At 34.4% G+C, this 15,596-nt stretch overlaps 1 long non-coding RNA gene across 1 annotated transcript in view; it reads right to left on the bottom strand.

Annotated features, from left to right (window-relative positions):
* Positions 1 to 14,969, bottom strand: part of LOC103095483 (uncharacterized) — a 74,364-nt gene extending 59,395 nt beyond the window's left edge. The window contains exons 1-3 of the long non-coding RNA XR_008912288.1: positions 14,330 to 14,969; positions 12,786 to 12,916; positions 562 to 2,146 (exon numbers count right to left, since the gene is read on the bottom strand). This is a non-coding gene — a long non-coding RNA (uncharacterized LOC103095483). The remainder of the gene's footprint in view (positions 1 to 561; positions 2,147 to 12,785; positions 12,917 to 14,329) is intronic.
* Between the last annotated feature and the right edge of the window lie 627 nt (positions 14,970 to 15,596).

Raw genomic sequence — 15,596 nt, 5'->3', positions numbered from 1 at the left:
AACCCAGAGCTTGAATGTGACTTTTGTTTTCCTAACTCGAATTGGAAGAGAGAGGTTTATACCCATGTTGACAAGTAGGCAAAATATATTAATGTTGTCTAAGCCATCGACCTAGTCTAATCGATCTCTTTTACCACTTGCTATAGTTGTATGTCCTGGATTGCTAGTCAGAGAAATTATTGTCTCACATTTTCAGACTCTTCAAAGTCATCTAATAATATAATAGGGATTGACAAGCCTGCATCCTACATTTAAAAGAGTAAGGATGCAAGAAAAATTGTCCTTGCTTTCTCTTAAGAGCTCCTACTGAGAATATAGGCTCTGCCAGAGTTTTCATTATGGAGGGCTTATTTGTCATTCCTTGTCAGGCTATGACAGAATAATTCATTCTAGAATCAAATAGGCCTGGAAGTCATTTTTATTTATGTATGAAATGGAAAAAAAATATAGTTGTCTTAAGGCATTGGAGTATGAGGAATTGTTTTATACAAATCTTAAATGGTGGTCCTTAAGAAATTTATTTACCTAGGTCTTCAGACCACCTCCTTTCTGATTCCTTACCTGAACAAATTCTTCGATGCTTCACATAAAGATGAGATAGTCTTCCATTTTATTTCTAATTAAGTCAAGTGCTTCCTTTTTCAAAACAAGCTTGTTTGATGAATTATCTTCTTGATTTCCCACCAAGATTGCTTTCTAAACAAAGTGGCCAGGAACATGTTACAAAATAAGAGGGAAGAGAAAAAAAAGAAGACTTTAGTCTTTTCCCAAAATTGTCCCTTTTATTGCATTTGTTGCAAACCTTTAGCCAAAGCCTCAGAAAAGTCTAGAGATTCCAATCTAACCACTTAAGTCATTTAGATCATTGTTACTAAATCATTCTCTATGAATGTTTCTGATGAATACAAAACATTCTAAATTACTTTGCTTGGCACAAAAGTTGCCTTTGGAATAAACAAGGAAAGTTATCTGTGGCCTAGTGACAAATGGAACAATCTTGCCTTGTAAAAAAAAAAGGTTCTTTCATTTTCAATTTGCAGTAAAATATTGAAAAAAAATATTTATCAAAAGTAACCTATGAGAACTGAAATAAGGAATAAAATACTAGTTTAATCTACTCTGTATAATACAATGGCTTCCATTACTCTTATTTAAATATCTCTCTCTCTTTCCCTCTCTCTCTCTCCCTCCCTCCCTCATTCCCAATTTTCAATAATTTTCTTTAAACATGCATATAAACAAAAAATACTAAAATGTTAAAACAGTACATTTAGTTAGGTATTTAACTATTATCTTTAGTTCTTTGAAGAAATAAGAATATGAAAGTTCCTTCCATTAGATACAAATGTTTCTGAAAAAAAATGGGCAGATTCAATAGAGAACTAATAAATCCATACCAACATTATGCCTATCCTTCCATGTGCTAATAAATACTTCCATCTTCAAAAGAAAAAAATATCTGCCACTTCCCACTGGATATAGAATGTTTGAATCCTGAGCACCACTCAGATGTTGAGAAGAATGTGAAATGGATCTCAAATGTCCTTAAAGACAAATTATGCAAGGAAACTGAGTTCTGCAGGGACTGAGCTAGGGACATATAATATTCCCTTGATTTGAGAAGGAATAGTAAAATTTTTATATCATCTCTTCTCTTAAAACTATATAATAGTCAAATAAGAAAACTTGAATGATCTGTTACCCAAAGTTTGTTTTAGGTTTTCATTTTTTGTTTTTAGTGTTGTTTTATTTTATTTGGCTTTCTTTCCCAGAGCCTGGAAATTAGTTCATTGCCACCAGGATAAATCCCTACTTTGTTGACAGGCTGAACCAAAAAATGACAATAGGCACAGGCAGGTGAAAGGACTTCTGGAAGAACTTAGAGTGACCAGAATGATATGAACATATAATCCCCCATTTACCCAGACATATATCCCTGAACTTGAAACAAGCAGTGAGTCACTCCTCTTTACACCTAGGGAACAAAATAAAGGAAAGACCTCCCTTATGCTTTTTCCAGCTGAATCACTATTCCACTTGATTGAGTTGCCTTTTCTTCTCATAGCAGAATTCCAGCATAATTGGAGGAAATTCAACTCAAATAAAAATTCTTTAGTACATAGCATCAATTTTACCACAGGAGTCCCTAGGAAAGTCAAAAACAAGAAGAGAGACAAGTAATCTTGAAGTTTTCCCTGTTGATATAACACAAGCATTTGATAATTATCCTCTCCTTGCAGATATTAACCAGTTCAGTTTTAAGATATGATACATATTCAGTGTAACAAGGGAATCACTTTAAAAGACTGATATATATTAATTTAAGGTCGCCAAGGAATCAGCTATGTAATTCCTAAATGAAAAACTCAAGTCAGCCGTCAGCCTTTTTTGGAGTTTAATTACAATAGGAGTAAGAAAGGAATTAGAGATAGAGAGAGAGAAAAAGGGAGAGAAGGGAATAGGGCTTAAATACCCCTTCTGTTTAGGCTGGGCCAAAAGGCCCAAGCCCTTAGATAGCTGGGGCAAAGAAAAGAGATCAGTCCCTATTACTCACGTGTCCTAAATGGAGAAACAGTCTCAGAGGCCCTCACCTTCAGCTTCCTTCAGAGCAAGCCTTCTCAGAGCCCACACAAACCACACCGACCAACTCTCCCTCTCCCTCGAGTCTCCAGACCCCCTGTCTTTAAGGAAACCATCCAAGTTCCTCCCCTCAGTTCTCCCATCTACCAATCACTGTTCATCAATTTCCCTGTGCCAATGGAGGCTCTAACTTAACCCAGGACCGCCCAGAGGTTTCTGGCTTTTGCACATGTCTGTTGAAGGTCATATTTTCAAATGATTAAATCTTTACTCCTTTGCTACAGCCCTTTCTAAATCCTGTTAACTTGAGTAGGGTAGAGATTGGAATAATTAAATTTTGATCTAGGCTGCAGCCCTTACTCAATCCTATTAGGACTGAATAGGGTGGAGATTTATTCCAAGTATCTCCATTGTATCAATTCTAAAATCAATCAAGACTCAAAGAAATTCCTGTTCTATGCTTAAGCATAGGTCAAAGTCCTTTCCATTGTTCAGCAAAGGGTTTCTGTCCTAAAGTAATCTTAAGAAGGGAAGAGAAGGAACCTCCCATGCCAATGGGGTTCCCATTCCAATAGACAATCAGTAAGAAATTTTCCAAGTATGAAATATCCCAATGGTGAAATTTCCAACATTTATAAGTCTAAGGAAATTTGAGGTTTACAATCCCCCCTGATGATCATTGGGAGACTAGTCTCCCCATTGATCATTTAACATAATTATTTTGTAGTTCTAAATTCACTTCTAACTAAAGATATACACAATATTCAATTTTCTAGGAGAAATTAGAATAGTGAGAGAGGAAATAGAAAAGAAAAGAAAGATGTTCTTTGCTTAAAACCAACATCTAAAAATCCATATTTGTACAGTGGTTACACAGGGAAGGGGGAGAAACAATTAGCTGTATGAAATGAAATGTCTAGTGAATTCTCACTATTTTCTAGTTACCAAAGAATCTGATAGATGTATAAAACATTATATTCTATTCCTGGGTCATATGATCAACAAGACAGATGATTAAACACGTCCTCTGATCCTCACAACCACTCAAATTTATTAACTCTCTCATAGTTTGTAGGTGTAAAGAACTCTTAAAAAATAAAACTGGATGAACCAACAGCAGAAAAGATTAATTTCTAATGTAGTCAGTCCTCACCCAGATCCTTCCTCATGGAATCATAGCAGGATGTTCATGAATGATACTAAAAAGAAACAAGAATTGCAAAACAGAATTTATGGCCCATAAAGCAGAGACCATCAGCAGAATAGAAAAACTTAAAACCCCAATTAAAAAAAAACCTCACCAAAGAAACAAAAGAGGGCATAACTAATTGTGAATACAAATACAGAGAAGTCAGGAAGAGACTTTAAAAAGTAGTATTAAAATAAAATGAGATATCCATATAAGCAAAACATTAATCTCAGTGAAGGAAAGCATACAGATTAATTAAGGATCATAGAGCTCTAAGAAGAGCATGTGTCCAAAATCCTGAGTATCATAATGCAAGAAATGATAAAAATAAAGTTGTTCAAAACTTTCGCAATCTCCTAGATACCTAGTGATTAATTTTGACAATTCCAATGGCAAACACCGATTCTCCAGGTTTCAAAGAAGAAAAAGCTTCAAATAAAAAGGAAATGATACTGAAATAAAATGAAAAGATTCAGTAACTACTAAAAACTACAGAAAGGAATGGGAAGGTCAAAATAATTCCAAATACAGTCTAAGGTGACAAAACATTACAATCAAGAATTCTCAAAATAATGTCTCATATACTTAAGAAATAAAAATTAGGCATAGTCATATTGGGTTAATTTATTAAACTTTCAATTTTAAATTTAGAATTTCTATTCCTTGAAGTAAAACAGTCCTCCATGAAACTCACTTTGGGTATCTTGTGCATATGAGGGGAAAAAAGATTTTTGTAAATATCCCCAAACTAGTATTATCTTCATACCAGATATTAGGCTAGCTTCTCTAATCATAGAAAAGTAGATTGGCCACTAAATATTGGATTTTGGAACCAGGGGAACCTATGAAAGTAAAATAAAATGTTGTGGTCCTTAGACCAATGCTATCCCTTTTTGCTTTTACAAGGGACAGAAGCAAGAGTTTTGAAAAGGGGATGGTGGGGGTACTTTTAGTTATGATTATTATGTAAAAGTTCTAAGTAAACTCAGGTACCCTAAAGAATACTTACTAAAGATGAATAATGTCAGAAGAAACAACAAAACCAGACAAAAATACAACAGAATTCCTTTATCACCTAAAGGAGGAAACAAAGAGATAGGGATCTGAAGCAAGAACTGTTCCCAGGAGTTGCAACCTCTCAAAAGGTAGGGGCAGAATAAAAATGGACCAAAAACAGTTTAAAAAAAAAAACAAACAACATGGATCTGAAGAATCTCTAGGAGAAGGACATGAAATCTACCATATTTGTTAGTTTTGCCCCAAGGTTTGAAGCATAAAACCACATATCTTGAGGTAGATAACTACACAAGGAAATAGGTCTGGTTTTGAAATGGTAGATTGGCCTGAATTCTGGGATTTATCCAGGGACTGAGACCAAAAACTGAAGCCAGAAGCTCAGATTTCTTGGTAGAAAGCTGACTGTACAAAGAAACTGGTGAGAGCATGATGGAGATCTGGAAACATTTAAAGAGAGCAGATAAAAGCCAACATGTTCTAGATTGGGACATTCCAGGTTCTAGGCCTAAAGTACAGGACCTCCAATACATGACTACACAAAGAAAAGGATAATGTTCGCATGTCACCCCAGAAGTCTGAGAAGTTTGGCTGAAGCTATAGAGACTGCAATGGTCCATAGGATTTGGTATCCATCTTATATCCAGTTTAAAGCTTCTGGCCAAGTATCAAGAAAAGATTAGGACTTGCTTCAGTCAGCTTTCCACCCAGGCTCCACAGGGTAGCTTCTCTCAAATGATGTTAGAAGCAGGACTTATCATCTAGGATTGCTACTGGTGTTTGAAACTTGGCTTAAGCACCCCAAGCAACACAGGAAGGGTCACAAAATTCTAACTCAATAGAAAAAGTTGTAGATATGAACTAAAAGGAAAAATCATGGATATTCAGCAGCAGGATTCCTGAGAATGAATGGAAAAATGAAGGAAGTTTTGAAAGAAAAGACAAAGAAATTAAATTTAGACTATTTGATAAAGAATAAATTGCTTAAAGCAGTGATGGTGAACCTTTTAGAGATGGAGTGTTGGGCTTTGCCCCCACCTCACCCTCCAGACCAAGGGCTTTGCCTGCTGCTCCCTCCCCCCATGTAGTGCTGCTACCTACCCCCCCCACCTAGTGCCCTTCCCTTCCCTTTCCCCACCCAGGGGAGGAAGAAAGCACTTTCAGTGGGCTGCTAGGCAGAAGGGAGAGTGATGTGAAAAAATGTCTTCAGGTGCCATGGAGAAGAGAGGAGAGCAGTTCCACCCAAGTCCTCTTCTTTTCTAGTAAGAAACTCTTGGGTGGGGTGGGGGTGGGGAAGCCACATGCCCACAGAGAATGCTCTGCATGTCACCTTTGGCACCTATGCCATAGGTTCTCCATCACTGACTTAAAGCAAGAAATTGATAGATTTAGCCAGTAAGCAGAAGCCTGAAAATTGTAAATGAGCAAATATAGCTGAAGGATTCAATTTGGCAACAAGAAATATAATGATAGTCAAAAGACTGAAAAATTAAAAAGAACAAGTGAGATATAAAATTACTATAAAATCAACTGACCCAGAAAATAGGATAATGAGAGATTATTTAGGAATCATTAGACTCTATAAAACTATGTTCAAACTAAAAACTCATATACTATAGATATGAAATCATGAAAGTAAAATTTTCCAGAACTATTCAGAGATCAAAGTGAAAATGGAAAGAACACACTCCTCACTATGTGAAAGAATTGAATATATTCAGAAATGTCATAGTCAAAATTCAAAATAAATATTAGAAGTAGCCAGAAGAAAGAGAAATGCCATGGAATGACAGTCAGGATCACATAAGACCCACCAGCAAGTATTAGAAAATAATGGAAATCCTGTAATATAAGCAAAAAATGCAAAAGGCTTAATACCTAGAATACATTGTTTTTTAAAAGCTAAGTATAATTTATAAAGAAACAATTAACTTTTAATAAAATTTAGAACATCTAAGCATTCCTATTGAAATAAGAGAGTTTTATAGAATATTTGAAATACAAATGAGAAACTTAAATACTATTTATAAGCCATTTCAAATAGTTAAATTATGACCAAATGCACATATCTGCATGAGGGAAAGGAGGCAACTGTCCTTTCAAAATTCTGCTATCTTCTAGAGCCAATTGAAAGACACTGAAAGATAAACTCAACACTGATCCTTTGGAAAAAAATTAATTTTTTTGCAATTTTGAATATTGTGTATATCTTTAGTTAGAAGTGAATTTAGAACTACAAAACGATTATGTTAAATGATCAATGGGGAGACTAGTCTCCCAATGATCATCAGGGGGGATTGTAAACCTCAAAATTCCTTAGACTTATAAATGTTGGAAATTTCACCATTGGGATATTTCATACTTGGAAAATTTCTTACTGATAGTCTATTGGAATGGGAACCCCATTGGCATGGGAGGATCCTTCTCTTCCCTTCTTAAGATTACTTTAGGACAGAAACCTTTTGCTGAACAATGGAAAGGACTTTGACCTATGCTTAAGCATAGAACAGGAATTTCTTTGAATCATGATTGATTTTAGAATTGATACAATGGAGATACTTGGAATCAATCTCCACCCTATTCAGTCCTAACAGGATTGAGTAAGGGCTGCAGCTTAGATCAAAGATTTAATCATTTGAAAATATGACCTTCAACAGACATGTGCAAAAGCCAGAAACCTCTGGGCGGTCCTGGGTTAAGCTAGAGCCTCCATTGGCACAGGGAAATTGATGAACAGTGATTGGTAGATGGGAGAACTGAGAGGAGGAACTTGGATGATTTCCTTAAAGATAGGAAGGTCTGGAGACTTGAGGGGGGTTGAGGAGTTTGGTCGGGGTGATTGTGGTGGACTCGGAGAAGCTTGCGCTGAAGGAAGCTGAAGGTGGGGGCCTCTGAGACTGTTTCTCCATTTTGGTCACGTGAGTGATAGGGACTGATCTCCTTTCTTTGCCCCAGCTATCTAAGGGCTTGGGCCTTTTGGCCCAGCCTAAACAGAAGGGGTATTTAAGCTCTATTCCCTTCTCTCCCTTTTTCTTTCTCTCTATCTCTAATTCCTTTCTTGCTCCTATTGTAATTAAACTCCAAAAAAGGCTGACAGCTGACTTGAGTTTTTCATTTAGGAATTACATGGCTGAATTCCTTGGTGACCTTAAATTAATATATATCAGTCTTTTAAAGTGATTCCCTTATCACAACACCAAGGTGGAGTTTTATGCTATATTCTTTGACTTAGAAGAATAAAGAAAAGGGATGGGGAAAAGAAAACATATGAGGGAAGAAATACAGAAAAGAATTCACAATTTTTTCATATTTTTGGCAGACCAGAAGAAATATAGACACATGAGAAGCAACTGATGAATTTAACTCATCTCAAACAGGAAAAGAAAGTTTAAACATCCAAATATATGCAGGGTTTATCCCAGAAATACTTTAACTTCATTAGGGAAGCAGGTGGGAATAGAGAGGAGGAAATGGAGCATTCATGAGGAGAATATTGTGGAGAAAATTCTCCCAAGTAAGGACAAACTCAACCAAGAAGGAGAGATTATAAATGGAGACTTAAAAGGAGAGAAACTCTGGTCAGTAATTTAGATCAGAGTAGCATAAAAAAAGGAAGGGCAAAGGAATAGGAACAGACAACTAAAATGAGAGCTTATTAGTGTTGATCTCAGTATGTATCTTTTCTACCTTCTTCACTGTAAAAGGAGAATTGGAAAAAAGAGGAAAGAGAAGAGGGGAAACCTTATTATAAGAAGTGATGTAAAGAAAGATATGCCCAAGACATAACTTTTAAGATTAATAAACACACCCAAAGGAAAGTGGCAGAATGGTAGGATGGATTGGGAAGAAAAATACAATATGTAGTTTACTAGTAATGTATGTGAAACATACAATTTATGTAGAGTTAAGATGAAAAACTAAAGTAGATTTCATTATATCTCATGTGAATCCAAAAGAAGCATGAATACTCGTCATGATTCTGGACAAGATAACAAGAAAAATAGACATTTAAAAAGATAAACAAGGAAACCATTTTGTTTAAAGGTGACATGAATTACTAAATAATATAAATATTAAATAAATATGTACCAAATGGCATAATTTCTAAATATATAAAGGGAAATCTAAGTGAAATATAGCAAGAAATAGCAAAACAATAATTGGTGGGGATAATTATAATAAAAATGAGATCCAGAAACAAACAGTAGCATGGTATTCAATTAACCCAAGGACGTGGATTGCTGGGCTAATGACTCCCTCACTGACAAAAACTTCTGGGAAAAGTGGAAAGCAATAAGGCAGACTTTAAATTCAGACTAATGTCTTATACTATATGACATAAGAAATTCTAAATGGATACAATACCTGATTACAAAAGCTCATATGATAATATACGTATATTGAAGAGTATATTTCTTATATAGAAAAATTATTTGCTAAGGTTCTGATATATAAAGCATATAAATAACTGATGCAAATATAAAAAATAAATTCTCAATAGCTAATTGGTCAAAAGATATAAAGTGTAAATCCTCAAATGAAGGAATACAGACTATCAAAAACAATATTTTAAAAATCCATGTCACTAATATAATAAGAGAAATTAAAATAAAGCCATTAATATTCCACTTCATGTACATCAGAATGATTAAGAAATTTTAGAGAAGTTATTGGGGGAGTCCCAGAACACTTGCATGCTATTATTTGTGGAGCAGTGAATTGGATCAATCAGCATGCAAAATAATAACTATATTTCCCAAATTACTAATGTGTACATATCATTTGATTCATTGTATTACTCTTAGATATACATCTCTAAAAGTAAAAGACAAAAGGGAAAATCTACATAAATATATGTACATATTTATAGTGGCATTTTATGTTGTAATAAATAAATGAAAATACAATAGCTGCCCATCAACTAGTGAAGAGCTAAACAAATAATAGAATATTGATTTTGTGGAATTTTATTGTGCCATAAGAAATAATAACTGATAGAATTAGAAAAATATGGAAAGATAGATGAGCTATTGCCATTTAATGAGCCGAATCAAGATAATAATTCATAAAAGAGTGTAAAATAATTTAAAGAGAAACAACTTTGAAAGGTTTCAGAATTCTCCCCAAATGGGGAACAATCCACAATGTACTGACAATTATTTAACTAGCTTTATGGGGTAAAACAAACTTATAAATGATTCCTCTTTTTAGTTTAATTTTCATCCATAAAAGTAGACAAGCAGAAAGACAACAAATCTAGCCCTGATCTGATGAATTTGCTGATTTCTAAGTTATAAGTGCTCCTCCTGAAAATTTAATAGTTGGCTCTTCTGATCTGGATCAAACTGGCTCTAGCACAATCAAAACTTCAGAACGATTGATAATAAACAATACACATGTCACTTCTTGGTAGTTAGGTGATGGACTATAGAGACACTGAATCATATATACTCATTCTCAGACATGGTCTATGAGTTAATAATATTATATACATAATGGCTTTAGAATTGTTATGAGAGGATTTCTACTCATGGAGGAAAAACATGCATTAATAGTGATAGGCGTGAAGAAATGCGTCAACAAAGCATTTTTGAAAGCAAAGAAAGGAGAGGAAGTACAAAGAATGATATAAATAAAGAAGTTTTATTACTACCTTATTGAACTCAAAATACTCATAAATATTGCTTTTCTTTAATTTAAATATATTTTATTTTCCCAATATAAGTAATAATAATTTTCAACATATTTCACAAAATTATAAGATCCAAACCATCTCCTTTCCTCTCTTTCCTCCCCACACTGGGAGATGTGAAGAAATTTGATCTGTACCATACATGTATTATCATATAAAACACACTTTTATATTGGTCATTGTTATAAAATTAAAACTCTAAAACAAAATCACAAACACGCTGATATGAAATACAGTATGCTTTGATCTGTATCCATCTGACCCCAAACAGTTATTTCTCTCAAGGTATATAGCATTGCCCATTATGTCTTTCGGAATTGTCCCAGATCCTTGCATTGTTGAGAATAGCTAAAATTTCACTGCTGATTATAGTACATTATTGTTACTGTATACATTGTTCTCCCAATTCTGCTTATTTCACTCTGCATTAGCTCATGAAGATCTTTCCAGCTTTTTCTGAAACCATCTTGCTTATCATTTCTTAGAGCGCAATAGTATTCCATCACCAAAATATAACACAACTTGTTCAGCTATTCCCCAATTGATGGATGTCCTTTCCATTTCCAGTTCTTTGCTACCATGAAAAGAAGAGCTATAAATATATTTGTAGGTCCTTTCTTCTTTTTTATTATCTCTTTGGGATACAGATCCAGAAATGGCATTACAGGACCAAAGAGTATGCTCAAATTTATAGCCCTTTGGGCATAGTTCCAAATTGACCTCCAGAATGGTTGGAACAGTTCAAAACTCCACCAACATCTTTATCCCAAAGAGATTTTTTTAAAAATTAGGAAAGGATCTGTTCGTACAAAAATATTTATAGCTGTCCTTTTTGTGATGGCAAAGAATTGAAAACTAAAGGCATGTCCCTCAATTAGCGAATGGCTGAACAAAATGCAGTATATGATGTGATGGAATACTATTGTGCTATAGGGAATGATGAATAGTATGATTTTGGAAAGACTTATGCAATTTAATGCAGAGTGAAATGAGCAGAACCAGAACATTATACACAGTAACTGAAATATTGTGGAACGATGAAATGTGATAGACTTTGCTACTAACAGCAATATAATGATAAAGGACAATTTTGAGGGACTTATGAAAAAGAATGCTCTCCACCTCCAGAGAAAGAACTACTGAAATATAAATACAGATTATAACATATGATTCATCTTTTGGTTATCTGGATATATGATTTAAGGTTTTGGTTTTATAAGATTACCACTTACAAAAATGAGTAATATGGAAATGTGTTTTACTTGATAATACATGTATAATCCAGACTGAATTGCTTGTCAATTCCAGGAAGAGAGAGTGAAGAAGGAAGGAAAACAATATGAATCCTATAACTTTGGAAAACATTTTTGGAAATTTGTTATCAAAATAAAAGAAAGAAAAAAAATTATAAAAATCTTCAAAACAACTTGGGCAGATTTAAAATATTTTATTATTATAAACTTAAATAGCATTTCTGTGTACAAATAATTAAAAGAAATAAATAATAATTAATTAATTTCTTTTTAAAAATCTGCCAATAATGCATTAGCGACCCAATTTTGCTATATCCCTTCCAACATTTGTCAGTTTCCTTTACTGTCATATTGGCCAATTTGATAGGTATAAGGTGGCACCTCAGAATCGTTTTAATTTATATTCCTCTAACGAAGAGTGATTTAGAACATTTTTCATATGGTCATTGATAGTTTTGATTTCTATATCTGAAAACTGCTGGTTCATATCCTTTGACCATTTGCCAATTGGGGAATGACTTGTATTCTTATAAACGTCATTTGGTTTACTATAGATTTGAGAATTAGACCTGTAACAGAGAAAACTGTAAAAAAATTTTCCCAGTTTATGTTTTCCTTCTAATTTTGATTACATTCATTTTTACAAAATCTTTTTAATTTAACATAATCAATTATTCACTTTACAACTTAAAATGCTCTCTATCTCTTGTTTTTAAATACATTCTTCCCTTCTGCATAGATTCATCAGGTAAATGATTCCAAGTTCCCATAATTTGCTTATTTTATAATTCTTTATATGTAAATTATATGTTCATTTTGACCTTATCTTGGCACAGGGCGTGAAATATTGGTCTATAATTAGTTTCTGCCATAATATTCTCAAATTTTTCCAACATTTTTTGTTAAATAGTGAGTTCTTATCCCCAAAGCAGGAGTCTTTGGGTTTATCAAAGAATAGGTTGCTAAGGTAATTTACTGCTATATATTGTGTAATTACTCTATTCCATTGATCTACCATTCTATTTCTTAGCCAGAACCAGACTATTTTGATAATTACCGCTTTATAAGTAGAGTTTGAGATCTGGTACTGTTAGGTCACCTTCCTTCGCATTTATTTTCATTAATTCCCTTGATATTCTTGACCTTTTGTTCTTCCAGATGAATTGTATTAATGTTTTTTTCATCATTCTATAAAATAATAATTTGGTAGTATGATTTGTATGGCACTGTGTAAATAAATTAATTTAGGTAGAATTGTCATTTTTATTATGTTAGTTTGGTGTACCCATGATCAATTAATATTTTTTCTAAATGTTTAAATCTGACCCTATTTATATGAAAAGCATTTTTAATTGTGTTCATATAATTCCTGGGTTCATCTTGGCAAGTAGATTACCAGAAATTTTCTATTATCTAGAGTTATTTTAAATGGAATTTCTCTTTTTATCTCTAGATACTGAACTTGGCTGGAAATTCATAGAAATGCTGATAATTTGGGGGGATTTATTTTGTGTCCAGCAACGTTTCTAATGCTATTAACATTTTCAACTAGTTTTTTACTTGATTCTCTAGAATTCTTAAGACCAATTCATATTTTTCTTTGAAGCTTTCTTTGCTTCCACTGTCCCCTTTTTAATCTATTCCTTGCCTTTTTTGTCACCACAGAATTTTTCTTGGTTAGGTGTTGTGTTTTTTTTTCCTTGACGTTTGCTCATTTTCACAACCTTTTTCTTGACTTTCACTTTTATATTAAAGGCTTACTCTGTTCTCATGGTAGAGGAAACATTCTCTTAAACTTCAGTTTTTCCTTGTTGCTGCCCTTAGCTCTGTTTCTGTGGGCTGGGAGCTCTGAAAGCTACCTCCCACTGCTGATTCAATCACCCCCTGAGACTGCTGGAGGCTTGCAGAGCTCAGAGAGCTGTGAACTACTCTAAAGGTCTAATCTCAGACTTTGTAGGCTTTTGGCCTCACACTAGGCTTGAGTAGGTCAGGTACCCTGGGGGCCTTGAGTTTGGGGAGGGACTCTGGATTTAAGCAAACCAGATAAGCTGCTAATTGGCTTTCACTAAATTTCACATCCTCCCTTCAGGTTGGAGCTGGGGCACTAGTCCTCTCCCTGGTCTTACTCTGGCCAGGTGCACTGTGGACTTCCCTTGTGCTGGGGCTGGTGGGGTACTTGCCCTGGACTCATACAAACAAGGTATACCACATACTGCCTTGCACTGGGGTTCAAGTCCTCACTACAAGCTTGAGCTGGGGTCCCCAGCCTTGATCTGGGCTTACACAGATCAGGCATGCCACACAGACTACCTTGTGCTGGCATCCAAGACTTCGCTTAAGGTTGGGGCTGGAGCTTGAAACTTTAAGGGGTGTGTGTGTGGGGGGGGGGGCTACTCTGCTATTGGCTTAGGCAGGGTCTCAGGGTCTCCACATTGGCTTGAGCCAGGTATATTATAGTACACTTAGTACATATACCTTCAGAACCTAGAATAGTAAATGTGGGTGGGGAGCTTGCTATTGGTTTCCCCAGGAACTCCTTGTCATGGCCTCTTGCAAGTTATGCTCTTCTCTCACCCAGTGAACTAGACCTTCTTTGCTTACCTTTCAACTTGTTCTTTACATGAAAGTTGCTTCATTCTGTCTCCTTGATGGTTCTTTCACACCAGTATTCATTTTGAGGTGTTATTTTAGGTTGTTTGGAGAGGATTCTCATCGTGGTTCAAGCTTTTTCTGATTCTACTCGGTCATCTTAGTGCCATACCTAAAAGTCCCATAAATATTTCTTTCAAAAAACTGCATATAATAGAAGTTCACACTTCTTATACAATTCTTTTCCGTGTGTTTTGTATTTTGAAATGTTTGTGCTTGGGGATGATTATTGAATTTATAATAAAAGAAGAATAAAAGAAAGGAAGTCCACAGTTGCTAAAAATTACTACCCAATTCTTAGGCTTTTTAAGTATTTTGAATTAGGCCATTTAGAAATATGAATTTGAGGGGTTATACTTTTAAGTGTATAATCTTTATCCAGAGGCCAACAGGTAGATATATTTCTACTGTATTAAGCACATACCAGCATTCTTGCAATAAGTGAACACAGGAGCTATAGAAAAGCTATAGCTAAATGGAAAGATGACTCCTGGGATGCACTATTGGAGAGGCAAATAAAGGATTTGGCAGAGATGGCATTACAGTGTGCCAAATGCAGCAAGAAACATCATTTCACAGAACACTTGGTCATCTCACCATGCAAGTACTCATGATGAGGAAAATTACAATCTATTCATCAACATTTATTGCAGGAAGTGATGTAAAAAAACTCCTATGAAGAACTTAGAAAAGTTTTCCAAAACGTACAAAAATATACCTCAATATTTATTGATTTAGCTTCAATTGTGGGCACCAAAAAGGATGGCAAATATGTATATATGTGAGAACATGAATTAAGAAGTCATATCTAGTGGTCTAGAAAAGCTCAGTTTCCCAAATTGTTTAAACCCTAGAATAGGGTCTAAATACTTCTTGACATAAAGGACTATCTTTAGCTTTTTTTTTTTTTAATCACTAGTGCTTCACACAGTACCTGGTATATAGTATGCACTTAATAAATATTATTCAAGTAATTGATATACATACTTACATAAATACACATGTAATAAAAGTATGTTTAATGTGATTGAATCAGTGTAATGTATACATGCACATATATATATATATACATAAAGAGCATGAAATATATAGGTATGAAAAGAGAAATCAAGGAGAATATACAAAAAAACTTTTTTTCCACTTCCACTGAAAAATGTTAAATGAGCAGAATACTATATAAATAACATAAACACCAGAGAAAACTGTCACAGGATAAAGA

This window comes from Monodelphis domestica, chromosome 5 (assembly GCF_027887165.1).
Source record: "Monodelphis domestica isolate mMonDom1 chromosome 5, mMonDom1.pri, whole genome shotgun sequence".
Taxonomy (NCBI): domain Eukaryota; kingdom Metazoa; phylum Chordata; class Mammalia; order Didelphimorphia; family Didelphidae; genus Monodelphis; species Monodelphis domestica.
This window is presented reverse-complemented; position numbering and strand designations above follow the sequence as displayed.